Source organism: Ambystoma mexicanum, chromosome 10, assembly GCF_040938575.1.
Source record: "Ambystoma mexicanum isolate Mex_15411 chromosome 10, UKY_AmexF1_1, whole genome shotgun sequence".
NCBI classification, from domain to species: domain Eukaryota; kingdom Metazoa; phylum Chordata; class Amphibia; order Caudata; family Ambystomatidae; genus Ambystoma; species Ambystoma mexicanum.
The window spans coordinates 53,392,252-53,408,626 of NC_090932.1; positions in this window are offsets into that span (position 1 = coordinate 53,392,252).

A 16,375-nucleotide genomic window follows, 5' to 3' on the forward strand; every position below is an offset into this window, starting at 1 on the left:
CCATCTTTACAATCCTGGGGCCCTTTATGAGGTTAGACAGATGGTATGGTGCACTTAGCAGTTTAGCCAGCACTGCTGGTTCTCTGTCTGTATTGAATGCACTCGTAACATAACCAAGGATCAATTTAATCAGAACTTTACTCTGTTGTTTTCACATACGAAAGGCCAGCACAGCCAATGGTGAACAACGGTGGGATGTCATACTTATTCATTCAATTATAAAAATACAGAGAGTATTTCTCAGATTGAGAAGAAACAGTTCTAGCATTGACCTGTTCAAACAAGAAACAACTAAATTGAAGGAGAAACCGATTTTCGTAGATATCCTGAGAAATCGGTCAAACAAATGTATCTGAGAGCTTCTAATAACAACTGTGACACTCTCCTTGAGTTTAGACCAAAGGACAAGAACACAGAACACGTAGTTTTGGTTAGCAAGTTTACAAATATGTCTGACAGAATCAAGAAAGTGCTTCTTAAAAACTGGAGAGTATTAGGAAAGGACAAGTCTAGTCTTACTCCCCCTATTTTTGCAATTAAAAGAAGCAAAAACCTTAGACACATTCTAACAAAAAGTGACATCCGTTTATCTCCGCAAAGAGAGATGACCCTACCAGAAATGCAGGGCATGGATAAAGCAAGAGGTCACACACCATGCAGTTATTGCAGGTGCTGTACTTTAACTAAGAGAAGTACAGAATGTGATCCAGGTTTAGCAACACTGTGGCAACAAAGTACACTGACAAATCGCAACAGTATAATGGTTATCTATGCAATTTGGTGCCCATGCAAAATGCTGTACATCGGTAAGACTGAGAAAAAATACACATTAGGATTACAGAACACACAACCTATATAGGCAATACAGTGGAAAATGCGCCGTTGATGAAACATTTTTTAGAGCATAACCGTAAACCTGACGATATCCACCGGACGATCCGCTGCAAACTTAAACACAGCGGCGAGGCCTTCCCGGACAAGGAGACGCTTCTTCAGAAGGAGCAAGAACTTATTTTTCCTACACATAGTGAGTGATACACGAGGGGTTGATCGAGAGCATTGAATGGCTACCAGTGAGACAATAAAATGGGGTGAGCTCATAGCTACATGTGCAGCAGGTACATGAGTCTATCAGTGTCTGTGAATGGTAAATGTGAGAGCAGTGCCTCTCTACTGCAACAGCTTAATATACAGATGCGGCATTTTCCTGTCACCTGCAGGTGACAGCACGTTTTCTTGACGCTTCTATTCTTATCAGCCCACAGTAGCCACAAATGAACACAACGCTTGTGTGCATATCATTTTTCTGTGTCCTCATTGAAATAAAGGCGCCATAGTATAGCCTGCCTTCCTATGGGAATTAGTCAGACACGTTGACATTTGAGAGCCAACTCGCCAATCTTCAGGGACCAGAAATCCTATAGGCAGAGCGCATTTGCTTTCAGAAGAGAGGCAGGGGCCTCGTGATGACGTGCGCACGCACGTCACGCTGCCATTTTCCTCCAGGTGCTTTCATTAGAACGTGTTTCCCCACAATGCGGATACAGAGAATAAAGAGCCCCACTGGGTTCATTCAGCACAAGCGAGGGCATTCATGAGTGCACTTTGCAGTAAGAATGTCTAGAACATGCGTCTGCAGCTGCGTCCCCCCCCCCCCGCCTTTTATCTTCCCCCTTATTTCAGCTCACGGTGATGTTGAGGATTACACGCTTGTCTTCATTGCATGTGCCGGCATTAGTGACGAGGCCGTCATTTACTGGTAAGGCCACATTTTATACTGGTCTTTTTTTGTTTTTTTGTTTATGGTTTAAAAAGAAACCTTTACAACATATAATTTCACTAAGCCCACGGCTCGTTAAAACACCTCATGCTCTGAGCTTGTTGGTTTGTAATACAGATACAATTAACTCGTTTTACAGGCAATAATGCAAAGAGTATTTTGGGAAGTGCACTGCCTTTCTCCAATGATGAGTTGTTTTTTTCTTGCAAGTATAGGTTTGAGAGCTGTATTTCAGAGGATGTGAGTAGGGGAGTTATTTTCCCTACTCCATTGTGGCTATGCTCACTATTGGTGTATGGTCACGTGGTGAGGTAGCCGCTGTGAGCCACTTGGTGATGGTCTGTGTAAATGGGAGCACCCCTATTTGTCAAGGTTTTCCCACACCCACCGCTGTGATTTTCTCACTTGATAGCACAGCTTTGATTAATTGTAATAACATGAGCTAATTTTGAGCTCAGTAATACAATGTCCTGTAGTCTTTTGCAGAAGTTCGGAAGAGCTGACTCAAGATTGAGAGAAGTTGAGCCATTCAAGACTACGCAGCATGGAATAATGGCGTGCTCGTGGCATATAGAATTCAAAGCAATATATACATTGATGGATGTAGCACTTCTAACATATCATAGCAAGCATTGCCTTTTTACGGTAAAGTATAGGGTAGGTAATATTCTGAACCCCGTAATCCAACTGAGGTGTATAACAGCCCCTGACGAAGTTCCAGTGAAAAGGAGCGAAACATGTAGGGCAGGCTCCCAGGACGTTTAGACCTTCCTTTTTGATGCAATTATACTCTGAAGTGTGATTCCATTGCCCAGCATATATCATATCAATGAGGTGTTTTCTCTCAACTATTGCACACTTAACACTTTAAGAATGCATGTGTATATGTGAGTAATGAGAAGTGAGATTGTAGTTATTTGCACGTCTCTTTTTCTAATGTGGATTTTAAATATATGTTTTAGATGTTGTTTTGTGAAATACACCAGTTGAATTGTATAGAGGGTGCCCGCCCCACTTTCTGTATTTTTAATGATTTAATGTTATGACTTTAATAAAGATGTATGTACTAACATTATGATATATAGTTAGCACGTGCGTCTCTTATTTACAAAGCATTCTATTCCAGGGGCATCCACTTTCGTAGAACCCTGTGGTGTCCATTTTGTACGTGGTGAATGACTGTGGGAGCCTGTAGTTTAAAACATCTGAAGAGCCACTGGTTACAGACCCCTTCCCTACTGGAATCCCCCCTTCTGTCCAAAGTTCTGGGGCTTAAACATGACATCCTGGTAGCATTCCGGGGGGTTGCCAGGGAGGAGGTTACATCAGTTCCTCTGCCAACTCTGTTCGCCAACGTATGTGGCCGAAAAAACTGTAAGCAAGCCGCTTGCTTTGGCATGCGTTCCAGGGTGTTGAGCTTGACTCGGTACAAGACAATTTGAATAACTGTCCCTGGTGAAAATAGTTCACTTGGGGGAGGATGGGGGTATTGAGTGTGGGTGGGAAGACACCAGAAGGATCAGAGCCATGGCCCGTCTTATTCAAATGTCTTTATACAACATCGCAGAATGGATTTTAAAGAAATAATATTGGGCCGCATAATGGGTCCGGCGGTAATCGTTCCAGTGTTACAGGAAGGTTGCCGCCGGACCCCTAATTATTTACCAGTGCCTGACTTCCCAGTGTCACTGGGGGATTAAAACCCTGGGCGCCCAGAAAGGCTGGCGCCAGCAAATTGCAAGTCCTCATTCCCATAGAGTCCTGTTGGACCTGCCTCACTCCTCATGCATAGTCCAAGACACAAGACATCGCACAAGGCCAACTACAAAGAGATCACCCTGGTTCGAGTAAGGGACGGTATTTTCTTTCATTGAAGGGAAAGCAGACCATGGACCTCTCCCCTCCTACTGCCGTTGGCTCATGTATTGACAACCTTTCAGTTGCACAAGGTTGGTCAGCCAACCAATCAAAACCCCCAGTGTTAGGCCTCCAAGTACGTATTAGACTAACCAATAGAAGTGATGTCTTTTTATTCTTATCAATTTAGAGGTGGTCTCAGGAGGAGTAATCAGATTGTTGTTACTCTATGGGAATGGGGACCACAGAAGCACTGGCACGTTGCTAACGGTGCCAGTGCTTCTGTGGCGGGTCTACCTACCATGGCTTCTGTGCCCAGCAGGGTGAGACCTGTCGGGCATGGTGACTCCGGCAGGCATACCCATAGTTTGCCGGTCTGGAAACAACAATGCCGGCAAGCTTACTGCCACCATTGTTTCCGGACTGGCAAACTTAGAATGAGGCCCATGTCTCTTTGTTAACAATAATGTGGTGGCCATGTCCTGCCATCTCTTCCTTCCTTCCTTTCAGCTCCATACAAACCTCTTTTGTTGTCTGTAGCCTCAGAGATACATGTTCAAATAGGATAAAATGACCTTCCTTTCCACTCCAGTTTTCTCATTCCTCTTTCCTATCCCATCCCACCTTCTCACTCTTATCCGTCTTCTAGGGTCTCATATTCGAGGTCCCTGTATTCTACACTGAAGGACCTCCTATGCCTCCACTTTGGCACACACAGGTCCCCTTTGTGTAATTTTCAACAGTTGGACATAGAGTGCAAAAGGTTACTGTAAAATGGTGATGTACTCACATGTAGACCACTCTTTTGCAGTCCGCTGTGCAAATTGAGTAAACACTACTGACATGTATGCAGTTGGCATTCCCAATGGATTCCTATGGAGTCTGATTGCTTTTTACTGATGTAAAATGCAGGCGAACTCCACAGGAACCCACAGCATTTGTGCCAGCAGGAACATACATGCTGGCACAAGTGTGTGGTGAATTTGTATAGCGGAGAGAAAGGGTGAGGCAGAATCGTAGCTTTTGATCTCCCATCCTGTCCGCCATGCAAATGAATGAAAATGAGCCACACCGGTAATTGAATGTGTACAAATCCAAAGGTGGTGGAAAGGGCCTATGAGATGAACACCTTCAGGCGTCCTCGGAGCATAGGGTGCAATTTTTGAGAATCCTCCTGAACCTTTCCTAACATGCATGTAGTCATTCTGCATCTGCTTGTACAGTGGGGTGTGATCCAGGCAGGGGACATATAATGTAACCCAAGGCCTTTCCTCTTGAGGATTAAGGACATGGGTGAAGGTAAAGCACACTGTGCATCAGGAGGCATAAGGGGGCGCTGTTGTGACCCGGGGATGCCTACGTGTATGGTCCGACGGCCCAGTAAAAGGATAGGTAGCTCAACAATAATCCTCAGGGTAGGGTGGAACAAATAGACAAGGTCAGTATTGCACACCCAGGCTGAAAAATAAACAATTATTTAGTACACTTCTTTACAAAATGGTCTCCCTGCAAGCCCTTCCCCTGTGCTTCTTGTGCCCGTTAGATGGAAGAGGGAGCAGAAACCCTGCAGAAGGTCCTAATTACTCGATGGCCCGTGGACGGGAAGGGGGCCTAACGTAGAGACCGAAAGAGGATCAGAATGTGGACATTAGTTCCGGGGAAGAGGAGTGAAAGCAAACAATTCACAGGTGTAAACAGATTCACAGGACAAGGGATTCCTAAAACGTTTCCAATGGTCCCCAAAAAGGTTCCAATGGTCCCCAAATTCCTGAAGTCCCAAGCAGGGACATCACTTCACCAAAATGCCTGGGGTAGAAAAAAGTAACATCACACGGCCCTTGACCTCTGATGACATTACCGGAAGTGGTGTCATTTGACCCCGCACCCAAGTGACATCACGGAAAGTGATGGCACACAACCTTCAGATGTGTCTAACACCTGTGCTTCAGGCAATCAGATTTCAGCCAGATATAAGAACCGGGGCACAAAGGGAGGCAAGATTTGTCCACAATCACACATTTGGGGAATGTCATTTTCCAGATTCGACGTGGAGCCTATATGTAAAACATACATAATGCATAATGCAGTATTTGTAACCGGGTAACTGAAATCTCCAATGCAGGCTACAGTTAGTGTATGAAACATCTATAGATCAATGGACACAGAAGTACTCACAAGCCAAAAAAGCACTGAGTCCAAGCATAGCGAGGGGGCACGAACTAACAAATAGGTGGTGGGGGGTTCAGGAGGATTCTTCCCCCTCCCATCAGAAAATGTTTTGAATAATGGGTTTAAATAGTGCATTACACAGCACACTTTCTGTGAACATTTGGGTTGAAGGTCAGACAGTTTGCAATCGGTTTTTTAGGGTGTAGGGAAACTCATGGAAAAAAGTACAATAGATGCAAGTCACCGAAAGTGCACAAGCGCATTTCCCAATGCATTGCCATGCCGGTCCCTGCAATGTATGCCAGTATAAAAATGATTTTCCTGCTAGCTGTGCCCATACATTTCCATGCTGGCTCCACCAACACATGCTATTATTCCCATATAACGCCATTTAAATATAGTACCTGTGTTTTTCCTCTCTCCCTGCATGACACCCGTTGGGGTGTTTGTAGATTTATAAACACATATACATCACAAATCCGCAGAACCAGCTGGCTTCTATACTACAGTGCATCCACTGAGTTTGCCCTTCCTGCGCCAGCCACCCCAGAGGGAAACAGCATCCAAATCGGAGTTCCAGCTCTCCCCTCACGGTAAGAATTATTTACGCCTTAGAGGTGACCCCATGATTGCCCGTAACCCTAACCTTAGCTATTTTTCCTCATCATTAGACGTATCCCTGTGTTTATGTGTCACCACTTCCACACAGCCCATGTATTTATTTACTTCCCCCCTGTTTCTTCACACAGGGTCCTCAAAATTATGCCCTGATGAAGGTGGCTCTACCTGCCCTTCTCGCCACCGAAACACCATAACCACAAGGGGATACAGGTGGCCTTCTAAACACCACTGTCACTGAACAAGAGGTTGTGCTCAATGTTTTGCTCATTTGTTCACTTTCCCCTGTGCGCGTAGGCAGACTCAATGAGGGTCCTGCTCTAAGCAATAGGTGCATTGACATTGGTGCGCTACAGCAATGGAAATGTAATGGCCTCTAGCCACACATGAAGACATTTACAGTTTTTTGAGCCGTCTCTATTTTCACAAAACAACAAATTTGGACTATGATATTGAACTTTGAAATGGAAATTGCTTTTTGAAAATGTTGAGGGTAACCTTGGTTTTACAATTATTGAATTGTTTTGCTTTGATTCAATCAGCAATAACAGTTACACTAATCAGGGATTTTGCAATCCTGTCCCCTCTCCCTGTTTTCTTTGTTGTTCTGTGCTCTGTGTGGCCTATTGTTTGGTCCCCCACACTGTCTCCACACTGGGTCTTGTCTATTCACTAATCTACACTATTTCCACTCAAGTGTGGTCTCTCCACATTGTTTTTTATAGATCAACACCTCTGAAGTATGACAATTGGTTTTGTGTTTTTGCTTTTTTTGTTTTAAATTTAATTTTGATCAAGATTTTGTGTCTGTTTGGATCAATTTATGCCTTGTTCTCTTTTGCTTTACATTCACTAAAAAATGTTTTAACATGGAACAATAATAATTCTTTATTTCTATAGGCTGTGTCTCGGTGTTGTTTGGCATATAATACAAGTCTAGAATGGGATTTAGTGTTGCTTAAACCCATAGTTTGATATCTTGCAAACCTTGCACTACTACAGCAGTTGAGGTATCAACAAATAGCAGCAATTCCCCCCCCCCGACACAAGTATTCCCATATAAGAACATACTCGTGTTCGCTTTGAGTTGCTTTTTATAGTGTCATTACTGGCACTAGGCACAAAGCTGGCTCTGCTAATATATGCCAGTACTTCTATGTAAGACAATATTCCCGTTGGTTTGGCCATTGAAATTGACTTCTCCCAATAAGAAAACATGTTGAAACTGGTTCCAATGTAAGCCAGTCTAGACCCATAAGAACACTTATTATCCTTTCTTCATCATAGATGCTCAGTTAATAAAACGTCATGCTGCAGTAAGAAATATACAGGCCGCTACACCAAAACATCAGTCTAGCGAGATAACACTACTTATCATGCTTGCTTTATCAAAGATGCTGAGTAATACATGTCATGCCACAGTAAGCAATGGCTAGACTGGCTGTACCAAAATGCCAGTTTAGCCAGGTAAGGACACACATGAACTTGGCTTTGCCCGAAAATACCAATAAATCATGCAAAGTCAAAACAAGATGTGTCAAACATGCTCTAGTGATCCCCAGTCTCCCAGGAATTTACACACACAGGCATCCCCTTTCACCCACCCATACATTTGCACTCACATTCATTCACACTGCATTCACCACACAGGCATGCACCCACCCACCCTGAACATTCACACACACAAGTATATTCATATCCATTCACCCACCAGTCGGTCACCAGTATACCTTCTCTCATATACACGTACAGTACACTGGCACCCACCCACCCAGAACATTTACACACACAGGCACACACTCACATCCCTACTCACTCACCCACCATTCACTCACTCATAAACCTCTCATGTCCACTTGCTCTGCATTCTCCACACAGGAACGCACCCAGAACATTCAAACACACACTATCACATTCCTACTCATTCACCCACCACTCACTGACCCATACACCTTATCTCATGTCCACTCGCACTGCATTCTCCACACAGACATCTGACATACACCTCAGACCTGCAATACGCACATCAATTTATTTCTTTTAATAAGCCTTCTTACTTGTTTTTCCAGCTTCGGTCTATCACTCTGGCCCATCCTCTGCTGCTCCTTGCTGCTCCCAAACAGGAACCAGGAAGCTGGGAGAGCTTCCTGGTTCCTGTATATGAGCAGCGAGGAAGCAGTAGGAGAAGGGGTTAGAGGTGAACATGGTCATGGTCAGCTCCAACCCCTACTGAGCACTTCTGTCTCAAGCTGCAAGTCCCAGCCAAGCCTTACCCTGGTGGGTGAAGACTACGCCGGGGCACCCCTAGATCTGGTGTGGTGGACCCCCATACTGTAGGGGTTGCGGGGCCCCGCTACTCCAGAAGCTTAATTTAAAAACACGTTTTTTTAAAAACTTTTTTTTGGGGGGTAGCAAAGGAGATTGTAGTGTTAGCAAGCCACAGAATCCAACAGGGAAGAGTTCCAAGTAATTAAGCGGGTCAGGAAAAGGGAAAACTAACAATGGGAGCTGATGCAGGGGCAAGTGAAGACAGGAAGGCCGGGCAAGCATGGGTAAAGAAAGGGCAGTATAAAGCTCAGAAAACTGGAGTAGGACGGTGGCTGGTGGCAAACCATACCGATGTATCGGAGATCCAAATAATGGCTGTTCCCCACCAGGTGGCCCTAAGCCATAGAATGTAGCGCTACAAAGGCAGCCTAACTATAAACTATAGCAAGGAACTGAGCCAAGGTCTGGAAAACTGAGAAGTCATTCAGAAAACTGGATTCACACACTCACGAAGAAGAGCAGTGATGGAGAGCGTTGATAAAGAGCGGTGATGGAGAGCGGTGATGGAGAGCGGTGATGGAGAGCGGTGATGGAGAGCAGTGATGAAGAGCGGTGATGAAGAGCGGTGATGAAGAGCGGTGATGGAGAGCGGTGATGAAGAGCGGTGTGCACACTGAACTGCAAGTGCAAATAGCCCCCAAGTTTCCTTGCACATGTGGATTTGTGCACTGGTGTGGGGATGCCAGGATCTGCAGCTGAACCAGTGACCAAACATCCACTCCTGCCAGCCATACAGAATGCAGTGCTGGGCCAAAGAGTGGTCACCACCAGGAGTGCTGGTGCTGCATTGAGACACTGGGACCTCAGGCGCAGTGGGAGCTGATTCCACCATGGTCAGCACCTGCCACTCAGACACTCCAGCGGAAGCCAGGCAACCTGTGCATTTCTGCATGCAAAAGAGGGAGGGCTTCCACCATACCAATCAGGGCTTCTTGCCATTAAAGAGCAGGGTGCAGCACACTGCACAGGACTGCTCGGCATACCACTCTAGGTACTGACAGGGAGTGGAGATAGTGTGCCAGGATCTTAGAAGACTTCATTTTGAGCAGAAGAGCAGACTAGAACTCCACTTTTATTATTATTATTATTATTATTATTGTATTTATTGGGTGCAGACCTGGCTTTGAGCAGCAACAGAGCACTTTACAGAGGTGTACAACAGTACAGGCGCATAACAGACCGCTTTCCAGAGTAAATAACACAACAGATATACAGCAGGGGGGTGGTATACAGAGGGGCACAAGCGGTTCTTGGAGGAAGAACCCTGAGCACCCCGAAAACACAATGACCCATCGCGTCCCCTGTGCAATGACCCATCGCGTCCCCTGTGCAATGACCCATCGCGTCCCCATGCAATGACCCATCGCGTCCCCATGCAATGAGCCATCGCGTCCCCATGCAATGACCCATCACGTCCCCTGTACAATGACCCATCGCGTCCCCATGCAATGACCCATCGCGTCCCCATGCAATGAGCCATCGCGTCCCCATGCAATGACCCATCACGTCCCCTGTACAATGACCCATCGCGTCCCCATGCAATGACCCATTGCGTCCCCATGCAATAAGCCATTGCGTCCCCATGCAATGATCCATCACTGCCACGTGCAATGAGCCATTGCGTCCCCATGCAATGAGCCATTGCGTCCCCATGCAATGAGCCATTGCGTCCCCATTCAATGACCCATCGCGTCCCCTGTGCAATGAGCCACTCCGTCCCCATGCAATGAGCCATCGTGTCCCCTGTGCAATGAGCCATTGCGTCCCCATGCAATGAGCCATTGCGTCCCCATGCAATGAGCCATCACATCCCCATGCAATGAGCCATCGCATCCCCATGCAATGACCCATCGCGTCCCCATGCAATGACCCATCGCGTCCCCATGTAATGACCCATCGTGTCCCCATGCAATGAGCCATCGCGTCCCCATGCAATGAGCCACTGCGTCCCCATGCAATGAGCCATCGCGTCTCCATGCAATGACCCATCGCGTCCCCATGCAATGACCCATCGCGTCCCCTGTGCAATGACCCATCGCGTCCCCATGCAATGAGCCACTGCGTCCCCATGCAATGACCCATCGCGTCCCCATGCAATGACCCATTGCGTCCCCATGAAATAAGCCATTGCGTCCCCATGCAATGAGCCATTGTGTCCCCATGCAATGAGCCATTGCGTCCCCATGCAATGAGCCATCGCGTCCCCATGCAATGACCCATCACTGCCACGTGCAATGAGCCATCGTGTCCCCATGCAATGAGCCATCGCGTCCCCATGCAATGATCCATCGTGTCCCCATGCAATGATCCATTGCGTCCACATGCAATGATCCATTGCGTCCCCATGCAATGATCCATTGCGTCCCCATGCAATGAGCCATCGCGTCCCCATGCAATGACCCATTGCATCCCCTTTGGCACTGCTGGACTACTGATCCAGCCCCTTGAGCTTCGAACACACAACCGCTGAGACAGAGCCCTGTCAAAGTGACTGAAAGACCCCAAGACAACCTGATTGAACCCCGCTTCACACTGTAACCCCAGCCATCTTGGAAAGACTGCCACTGTACTTTAGCGCCATTGTGTCTGTGGAGTCTCATGTCTCATAGACACTGCCAGTAGGATCCAGTATCATTAAACGGTCTGAAACCCAAAGAGCGGCTCTAAGGTGTCTGAGATAGCGCACTAGGTGCCAGCCACAGGCCACACTGGGTAGGCTGACCACCATGCCTTACATACAGCCCTAGAAACTGTTTATGTCCCCATGCCGGCCCTTTCTGTTTAAGTGCCTGTGATAATGTCCCCGCTGTCCTGCAATGCCCTGCCCCCCAGTCTGCTTAAGGTTAATGTTCGCTCTGGTCATACTCTGCCATGTCCTTGCATGAGAGGGTTGCAATGGCTTTGAGTGTTTACTGTGGGCTACAGACACGCGTGCACGTTCCATGTATTTAACATGTACTGTACTGTGACTGTGTGGACACTTCGTCTGCTGACACCCCCTGGCGGGGCAAATAGCCTCAATCGCTTCATTGTGTCCCATTTTGCAGTTCATTCTGTTCCCATGATGTAGAACATTCGTTCCCTCTGTATCTCACTGTGAGGAGCATTCTGTCCCATGGCCTTAGACCGTTTATTCCACATTGTTTGGGGGCTTCTGTCACCTAGCCTTGTAAGGTCTGTTCCAGCTTGTTCCCATCTGTACCACAGTCTGGAGCCTTCTGTAACATGGCCTTGGAGGGTCAGTTCCAGCTTGTTCCCATCTGAACCACAGTCTGGAGCCTTCTGTCACATGGCCTTGGACGGTCTGTTCCAGCTTGTTCCCATCTGTACCACAGTCTGGAGCCTTCTGTAACATGGCCTTGGCCTTGGAGGGGCAGTTCCAGCTTGTTCCCATCTGAACCACAGTCTGGAGCCTTCTGTCACATGGCCTTGGACGGTCTGTTCCAGCTTGTTCCCATCTGTACCACAGTCTGGAGCCTTCTGTAACATGGCCTGGGAGGGTCTGTTCCAGCTTGTTCCCATCTGTACCAGTCTGGAGCCTTCTGTCACATGGCCTGGGAGGGTCTGTTCCAGCTTGTTCCCATCTGTACCACAGCCTGGAGCCTTCTGTCACATGGCCTGGGAGTGTGTGTTCCAGCTTGTTCCCATCTGTACCACAGTCTGGAGCCTTCTGTCACATGGCCTGGGAGGGTCTGTTCCAGCTTGTTCCCATCTGTACCAGTCTGGAGCCTTCTGTCACATGGCCTGGGAGGGTCTGTTCCAGCTTGTTCCCATCTGTACCACAGTCTGGAGCCTTCTTTCACATGGCCTGGGAGTGTGTGTTCCAGCTTGTTCCCATCTGTACCACAGTCTGGAGCCTTCCTTCACATGGCCTTGGACGGTCTGTTCCAGCTTGTTCCCATCTGTACCAGTCTGCAGCCTTCTGTCACATGTCCTGGGAGGGTCTGTTCCAGCTTGTTCCCATCTGTACCACAGTCTGGAGCCTTCTGTCACATGGCCTGGGAGGGTCTGGTCCAGCTTGTTCCCATCTGTACCACAGTCTGGAGCCTTCTGTCACATGACCTTGGGCGGTCTGTTCCGGGTTGTTCCCATCTGTACCACAGTCTGGAGCCTTCTGTCACATGGCCTTGGACGGTCTGTTCCAGCTTGTTCCCATCTGTACCACAGTCTGAAGCCTTCTGTCACATGGCCTTGGACGGTCTGTTCCAGCTTGTTCCCATCTGTACCACAGTCTGAAGCCTTCTGTCACATGGCCTTGGACGGGGTTCCATGTGATAATATTACCGCAAAAATATGGCCATACAAAAATTCCGCCATATTGTTGCGGCGATATCACCCCATGGAACCTGTGGGGGACACCCCCGCAACCCCGTATATTTTAAAAGGCAGCGGGGGACACCCCCGCAATCCCCCCACCCATTTACCCCATAAATTATCCCCACCAAAAATATCGCCTGTGGCCGTTCCCGACGACCATATGTACGGCGATATTTTTGGTGGGGATAATATTACCTGATACCCTTGGACGGTCTGTTCCAGCTTGTTCCCATCTGTACCACAGTCTGGAGCCTTCTGTCACATGGCCTTGGACGGTCTGTTCCAGCTTATTCCCATCTGTACCACAGTCAGGAGCCTTCTCTCGCATGGCCTTAGAAGGTCTGGTCCAGCTTGTTCCCATCTGTACCACAGCCTGGAGCCTTCTCTCACATGGCCTTAGAAGGTCTGGTCCAGCTTGTTCCATCTGTACCACAGTCTGGAGCCTTCTGTCACATGGCCTTGGATGGTCTGTTCCAGCTTGTTCCCATCTGTACCACAATCTGGAGCGTTCTATTCTGTCACATGGCCTTGGACGGTCTGTTTTAGCTTGTTCCCATCTGTACCACAGTCTGGAGCCTTCTGTTCTGTCCATGGCCTTCGACGGTCTGTTCCAGCTTGCTCCCATCTGTACAACAGTCTGGAGCCTTCTGTCACATGGCCTTGGACGGTCTGTTCCAGTTTATTCACATCTGTACAACAATCTGGAGCCTTCTATTCTGTCACATGGCCTTGGACGGTCTGTTCTAGCTTGTTCGCATCTGTACAACAGTCTGGAGCCTTCTGTCACATGGCCTTGGACAGTCTGTTCCAGCTTGTTCCCATCTGTACCACAGTCTGGAGCCTTCTGTTCTGTCCATGGCCTTCGACGGTCTGTTCCAGCTTGTTCCCATCTGTACCACAGTCTGGAGCCTTCTGTCACATGGCCTTAGAAGGTCTGGTACAGCTTGATCCCATCTGTAACACAGCCTGGAGCCTTCTCTCACATGGCCTTAGACGGTCTGGTCCAGCTTGTTCCCATCTGTACCACAGTCTGGAGCCTTCTGTCACATGGCCTTGGATGGTCTGTTCCAGCTTGTTCCCATCTGTACCACAATCTGGAGCGTTCTATTCTGTCACATGGCCTTGGACGGTCTGTTCTAGCTTGTTCGCATCTGTACCACAGTCTGGAGCCTTCTGTCACATGGCCTTGGACAGTCTGTTCCAGCTTGTTCCCATCTGTACCACAGCCTGGAGCCTTCTGTTCTGTCCATGGCCTTCGACGGTCAGTTCCAGCTTGTTCCCATCTGTACCACAGTCTGGAGCCTTCTGTCACATGGCCTTGGACGGTCTGTTCCAGCTTGTTCCCATCTGTACAACAGTCTGGAGCCTTCTGTCACATGGCCTTGGACGGTCTGTTCCAGCTTATTCCCATCTGTACCACAGTCGGGAGCCTTCTGTCACATGGCCTTAGAAGGTCTGGTACAGCTTGTTCCCATCTGTACCGCAGTCTGGAGCCTTCTCTCACATGGCCTTAGAAGGTCTGGTCCAGCTTGTTCCCATCTGTACCACAGTCTGGAGCCTTCTGTCACGTGGCCTGGGAGGGCCTGTTCCAGCTTGTTCCCATCTGTACCACAGACTGGAGCCTTCTGTCACATGGCCTGGGAAGGTCTGTTCCAGCTTGTTCCCATCTGTACCATAGTCTGGAGCCTTCTGTCACATGGCCTTGGACGGTCTGTTCCAGCTTATTCCCATCTGTACCACAGTCAGGAGCCTTCTGTCACATGGCCTTAGAAGGTCTGGTACAGCTTGTTCCCATCTGTACCACAGCCTGGAGCCTTCTCTCACATGGCCTTAGAAGGTCTGGTCCAGCTTGTTCCATCTGTACCACAGTCTGGAGCCTTCTGTCACATGGCCTTGGATGGTCTGTTCCAGCTTGTTCCCATCTGTACCACAATCTGGAGCGTTCTATTCTGTCACATGGCCTTGGACGGTCTGTTCTAGCTTGTTCCCATCTGTACCATAGTCTGGAGCCTTCTGTTCTGTCCATGGCCTTCGACCGTCTGTTCCAGCTTGTTCCCATCTGTACCACAGTCTGGAGCCTTCTGTCACATGGCCTTGGACGGTCTGTTCCAGCTTGCTCCCATCTGTACAACAGTCTGGAGCCTTCTGTCACATGGCCTTGGACGGTCTGTTCCAGTTTATTCACATCTGTACAACAATCTGGAGCCTTCTATTCTGTCACATGGCCTTGGACGGTCTGTTCTAGCTTGTTCGCATCTGTACCACAGTCTGGAGCCTTCTGTCACATGGCCTTGGACAGTCTGTTCCAGCTTGTTCCCATCTGTACCACAGTTTGGAGCCTTCTGTTCTGTCCATGGCCTTCGACGGTCTGTTCCAGCTTGTTCCCATCTGTACCACAGTCTGGAGCCTTCTGTCACATGGCCTTAGAAGGTCTGGTACAGCTTGTTCCCATCTGTAACACAGCCTGGAGCCTTCTCTCACATGGCCTTAGAAGGTCTGGTCCAGCTTGTTCCCATCTGTACCACAGTCTGGAGCCTTCTGTCACATGGCCTTGGATGGTCTGTTCCAGCTTGTTCCCATCTGTACCACAATCTGGAGCGTTCTATTCTGTCACATGGCCTTGGACGGTCTGTTCTGGCTTGTTCGCATCTGTACCACAGTCTGGAGCCTTCTGTCACATGGCCTTGGACAGTCTGTTCCAGCTTGTTCCCATCTGTACCACAGCCTGGAGCCTTCTGTTCTGTCCATGGCCTTCGACGGTCAGTTCCAGCTTGTTCCCATCTGTACCCCAGTCTGGAGCCTTCTGTCACATGGCCTTGGACGGTCTGTTCCAGCTTGTTCCCATCTGTACAACAGTCTGGAGCCTTCTGTCACATGGCCTTGGACGGTCTGTTCCAGCTTATTCCCATCTGTACCACAGTCGGGAGCCTTCTGTCACATGGCCTTAGAAGGTCTGGTACAGCTTGTTCCCATCTGTACCGCAGTCTGGAGCCTTCTCTCACATGGCCTTAGAAGGTCTGGTCCAGCTTGTTCCCATCTGTACCACAGTCTGGAGCCTTCTGTCACGTGGCCTGGGAGGGCCTGTTCCAGCTTGTTCCCATCTGTACCACAGACTGGAGCCTTCTGTCACATGACCTGGGAAGGTCTGTTCCAGCTTGTTCCCATCTGTACCATAGTCTGGAGCCTTTTGTCAAATGGACTTGGACGGTCTGTTCCAGCTTGTTCCCATCTGTACCATAGTCTAGAGCCTTCTGTCACATGGTCTGGTAAGGTCTGGTCCAGCTTGTTCCCATCTGTACCACAGTC